The following is a 5,747-nucleotide window of genomic DNA, read 5'->3' on the forward strand; positions in this document are numbered from 1 at the left end:
CATTGAGTGGGAACCATGTCTGCCCCAGCAAGGAACTTAACTTCTCATCTAAAAATCATACCAGTCCTGCATACCTCATAGGAGCAATTGAAGATAAAGATAAGTCAAGGTTCAGTACAAGCTCCATCTCATGGAAAATATGAAAGTGCCATCATCCAATAATCATAATACAGAGCTATGATACGCAAAATGCCTTTCATCATTCTAAGCTCTGTGCCAAGCACTAGACATTCATTCTTGTTTTTGATCCCTGCTGCACCCCTAGCAGGCAAGAAGTCTTGCTCTCCCAAGGCTAAGAGAGGATGGCAACTTGCTTAAGGCGACACAGTCAGCCTACTGTGGCAAATTCAGACTTCCGATGCAGGTCATTGGCTCCAAAGACCACAGGCCCACACTGCCCCAGACCATTTAACATGTCATTTTTATCAGGTTATATTTGTCCTAATTCACTCCATACTTCTTAAATATTTTCTATCAATTGTCAAAAATACAAATACACGCCAGGCATGGTGGCTCACACCTGTAATCCCAGCATTTTGGGAGGCTGAGGCAGGTGGATCACAAGGTCAGGAGACCGAGACCATCCTGGCTAATACGGTGAAACCTCGTCTCTACTAGAAATACAAAAAATGAGCCGGGTGTGGTGACACGTGCCTGTAGTCCCAGCTACTCAGGAGGCTGAGTCAGGAGAATCGCTTGAACCTGGGAGGCGGAGGTTGCAGTGAGCCGAGATCGTGCCACTGCACTTCAGCCTGGGCAACAGAGTGAAACTCCAAATCAAAAAATAAATGAAAAAATAAATAAATACAATTTAAGATATTTTTACTAATAACCCAGACTTGGATTCTGCAAAAGATGTGCAATCTCTGTTAATAACCAACACAAGTAATTTCAGATAGAACTACTACCAAAATAGGTATCAGACTACTTAAGTAGGTTGATCCGACTTAACCTCTCTTTCCTAGGAGTAGCTACAAGCCCTACAGACTTGAAGGGTAGGGGATGAGGGGTCGACATTGAGGATGCTGGAAATGAATTCGTGCTCTTTCCTCCATGCTATGGTATCTCTTAGGCTGGGTGGTAGAACTAGTGGCCCATGGCTCTGCATTTCATTGCAATCCAAGCTGCACTGAGGTGGAGCTGAGACCCCAGCATTGAAGATGAGTGAGGAAAAGGCACCTGAAACTCAACTGCATTTCAGTTGGTGATTGGTCTTCATGGGAACTGCTAAAATGTAAAGAGAATGGCTTTGTAGCCCGTAACGCAGAGTCTGCAATCATCCCTCCCATGGTATTTTTGGAGCTACCCATGACCTTGATAAGCTGCTATTAACAGGGATGGATTTGGCTGTGTCTGATCTGCAGTGCCCTCCAAAGGTCTGACAAAGAGCTGAGCAAGTAGATTTTACAAGAATGTTCACTATTTTGTTCCCAGTACCTAACAGAGTGTCTTATACATAGCACACACTGATACATATTTGCCAAACAAGACAGATATTAATGTCTTAATTTACTGAAACAAAGAATCCAAGAAGCTAAATGCATTAACTTGTTGCACATCACACAGATCCAACTAAAGTACAAGGTACGATTTGAAGTTGGGTCTGTCTGAATGTAGAGTCCCTGCCTCGATCACTAAAACACTTCTGGATCCTTCTGGGGAGACTGAGTCTGTAAGATCCTTGTCACAAGCACCTCAGGTAATTTTGGTGCAAATGGATCACACTTGGGAAAAGGCCATTTTAGTGATATTTGAATGACAGCTGACATGTTTGAGCTCTTACTCTGCCCTCAGCATACTTGTATAATCTTCTCATCAACTCTAGGATGTAGGTTCTATGACTTTTGCATTCTAGAGATTGAAAACAACAAACCAAACCTGAAGCACTGAGAGGTTGGGTAACCAGCTCTGGTCCCTGAGTTGGTGAGGGATGGATTCAGAAGAGGACTCCAATTGTGACCCTGCAGAGGACCTGCTCTTGGCCACCACACTCTGCCAGCTCTGCAAGAAGGGGAGGGAGGGAGGGAGGGTGGAGCGTGATGGGCTCTTACTGTTTCCATTCGGTTGTGTCTTAGCATAAGGGGAACTGAGTCCTTAGGCCCCTCCAGCAGGAAAGGCTCACACCAGCAGCCCCTCCTGCCCTGGGAGTCAGTCTGTATTCACACCTAAGGGTGGAGCTAAGTTGTGAATTTGACAAAGGACTTGCGCAGTGTCTCTAGTTGCCCCGGTTACAGCTGTTGTCAGTGTCCACCAATGGACGAGGAGGTGCTTCCGGCAGATTGCTCTCTTAGCCACAATTCCCTCATTTATGGCAGCAAAGCAGGCCAGTGATTGCAAAAGACAGAAATAAAACAGAAAATCTTGGAATGAGCATCCTCCTATAAAAAGTGTAGAATGACATCAATAACAGTTAGACACCTTCTCCCCACCTTCGCACAACTGTAACTTTTTGGTTGTTAAAGGAGCAGATGATCGTATTTCTAAAGAAAGAATGCCATGATTCAAGCCCTGGAGTGAATAAAGACTCATTTATGGGAGGTTATACCCAGAGGAAAATAGTAAATGGGCACATGTTTTAGCCCTTTTAGACTTGTAAATGGTCCACATGTGGTGTGCTCCAAAAATGGTGAAATCATCCCGTAAAGCACTCACAGCACTGACTGCTGCTTGTGGCATCACGGGGAAAAGTAAAAAGGCCCACGCACAGAGGGTTTCTTTTAACTTTTCCTCGAGATAGAGTCTCGCTCTGTTGCCCAGGCTGGAGTGCAGTGGCGTGATCTTGGCTCACTGTAACCCCCGCCTCCCGGGTTCAAGGGATTCCCCTGCCTCAGCCTCCTGAGTAGCTGGGATTACAGGCATGTGCCACCACGGCTGGCTAATTTTTATACTTTTAGTAGAGACGGAGTTTCACCATGTTGGTCAGGCTGGTTTTGAACTCCTGACCTCAAGTGATCCACCCACCTTGGCCCCCCAAAGTGCTAGGATTACAGGCACGAGCCACAGCGCCCAGCCGGGTTTTTAAATTAATATATGCCCTCCTGTACTAACTATGTTTTAAATTTTCTATGTTTTTGTGATGTTTTGACATCTCGGGTCTTACAAACTGGAGGAGAGATGTCCTTTCCTGGGGTTAACTAATTCCTAGAGATCCCAAGCAACTTGCTCATAAGCACACTTTTGATATGCAAACCAACCAATTCAGAGTTCATAATCTTACCCGCCTCCTTTATCAGGGTGCTGCCATCTGGGACACAACCTTTCTGCCCTAAATTGCCCCAGGGCCAGGTACCAGACAACTAGGACCCCCCATATAACCCAGAGCCCACTGAACATATTCAAACTCGTTTGAACCAACCCTAAGCCTGCTCAACCCCTTACCCTGCCTCGACTGCTGCTTCTCCTGAAAACCACCATAAAGCTGCCTCTCGGTGCTTCTTCCTCGCTTCTTCTGCCTCCTGGCTGACCCTGGTGCTTCCCCGCGTGGCTCTGTGTGGCGTGGCTTGCCCCCTACTCTTGGGAACTATGAGTAACAAACTATCTTTTTGATGGTAATGATCCCTTGATCTGTTGACCTCGCCACACCTGAATAAAAACAAACTCCTCAGTACGCTCTGAATCACCTCCTTACTGAAAACCACAACACATTCTTCTAATTCTTACAAAGGGAATCCCGCCTCCATCTGTTTATAAATCAAGAAGGGTTCATCACATGCTCTGAAAACTTTCATACAAAGTAGGTTGCTCGTGCCATTGTAGAAGCACGGTTAAGAGTAGGGATGTTTGGAGATGAAGACACGTGATTGACTCCTGACTCCTGTTTACTTAACTGTGTGGCCCTGTGCAGGTTATTCCCTTTAAGTCTCAGCTTTGTCATCTGAAAATGCCACAGCGGACGTGCGCCTCACGTGGTTGCGGGGTTTCCATGAGACGATGGATGTAAAGAACCCAGTAGGCCATTGGCTTTCAGTTAGTACGGCACAAACAGTAGCTTTTCAGCAGTTATTTTCTCCCCAGTCCACAGCCTTGGTACTGTCACTCCACAGCCCCTGGATGAGGCTCTGACACTTTGCAGGGAGGACACATTCTCATCAGAAAGAGACGGAACAGGTCTCAGAAGCTCGCTTTCAGAGGGCTTGCCTTTCAACTCAAAGCCCGTGGGGATGCTGGGGACACAGCCTGCCTGCCATGTGAGACCCCACCATGAGCCAGAGAGCTCAGCCTGTGGAACACACAGCAAAACTGCAACTATCTTCCCATCTCTTCATTTGCGCTCACTGTCCTGTGAAAACCTCCTCTCTGTGAAATTGGTGGAGTCACGATTTTGGGGCTGGACCATCTGCCTGGTCCCAAATGTAATTCATGAACTTGGAGGGATCTGCATTAACTGTTCATTTCAGCAGGAAGAATTATCAATTCATTTCACAGCTTTGAGAATCTGCACCTTTTTTCTGGACTGTGGAAGGCATACATGGGTTCTGGCATTCTGATCAGCAAAGCGGCCAAATTTTCCCTTTTTTTGCAAAATGCTCTGTCTTCCGCTTTAATATGAGTGCCAGTAAATATTTTATGCCGAGGTCTTTTCAGAGCACTGTATCCTATTTAAAGGCATATACTTCCACCTTAGATATATATTTCTTTAGTAAATGTACACATGTAACACACATATAAAATAAATGAAAGTAGTATACTTTTCTAGTTATCTCCAAAGAAGTAAAACTAATTAGATAGAATGAAGAATGGGCTATGCTGATTAATTTAATTATCTGTTTCACTAAAGGCTAAACAGAAAGCTTATTGAGGTTTCTACCCTGGTAATAAAAAAAATCTTTCAAATGTACAAGACCACTTGTATGCCTTTCATAGACTGAACATGTAATTAATTTTGAGAATTCAGCTCTGAGCCTCAAGTTCACTAGTGTTGACATCAAGTTTGTTGATATAAAAGATTTGATTTGATTGGATTTTCATGTGTTCTAAAGAAATGTTAGGAAAAAATTATGCAAAAAAAATCTTCATAGCTTATTTTTTATCATTTGCATCTTATGCCTGGTAAGAGGAAAACAGGATTATTTCCCACTAACAGAATTTGGGATAATCAAGTTTAATTAAAAAGTATTTTATCATAAACTCTTCACATCTCCAGCGCAGAAGATAATGGCTCTTTCCAACAATGGCTATATTACCATTTTTGGGCGAAGTTTACTGCCCTCTTTAACCAGGGTATGGTGTAACATCCCAAAGAAAGCCTATCTTGAAAATCTTTTATGCATCAATCTCTTATGAGAGCTTATTTATATAATGTATGGGTTTTTTTCTTTAAGAATTATGAGTGATCACCATAACATAAAGAGACACCATGAGCGGACTCATTCTTGGTCTTCTTTCTGATTCCGGGAGATCCAGAGCTCTGGCTCTGCCACTAATAGCAGGGAGCTGGAGAAACGATTTTGCTGCTCTGGAGCTCAGCTTCCTGATTTTGGAGGCGGGGATGTCTTGGAGGTTCTCCCCACATCTGGAATTCTGGGATTATATGGTGCCTTATGCTAGTGGTAGGGGGTGTGTATTGATAACCAAACATCCTGGTTTACCCAGCATTGAGAGAGAGTTCCTGGGACTTAGGAATTGGAGTGTGAACACTGGAAACTGCCAGGGCAAATTGGAACCAGTTGGCTGCCCTGGTTGCGGGGGGTGGGCTGGTGGTTTGGTGTGTGTGGGCACAGCCTCTGATTTATAGAATTATAAATTAT

General features: G+C 44.3%; 1 long non-coding RNA gene across 1 annotated transcript in view; it reads right to left on the reverse strand.

Moving 5' to 3' along the window:
• Positions 1-1,491: 1,491 nt before the first annotated feature.
• Positions 1,492-5,747, reverse strand: part of LOC105506192 — a 255,448-nt gene continuing 251,192 nt past the window's right edge. The window contains exon 3 of the long non-coding RNA XR_001000889.1: positions 1,492-2,378. This is a non-coding gene — a long non-coding RNA (uncharacterized LOC105506192). The remainder of the gene's footprint in view (positions 2,379-5,747) is intronic.

The sequence above is a fragment of the Colobus angolensis genome, unplaced genomic scaffold (assembly GCF_000951035.1).
Source record: "Colobus angolensis palliatus isolate OR3802 unplaced genomic scaffold, Cang.pa_1.0 Scaffold133, whole genome shotgun sequence".
NCBI classification, from domain to species: domain Eukaryota; kingdom Metazoa; phylum Chordata; class Mammalia; order Primates; family Cercopithecidae; genus Colobus; species Colobus angolensis.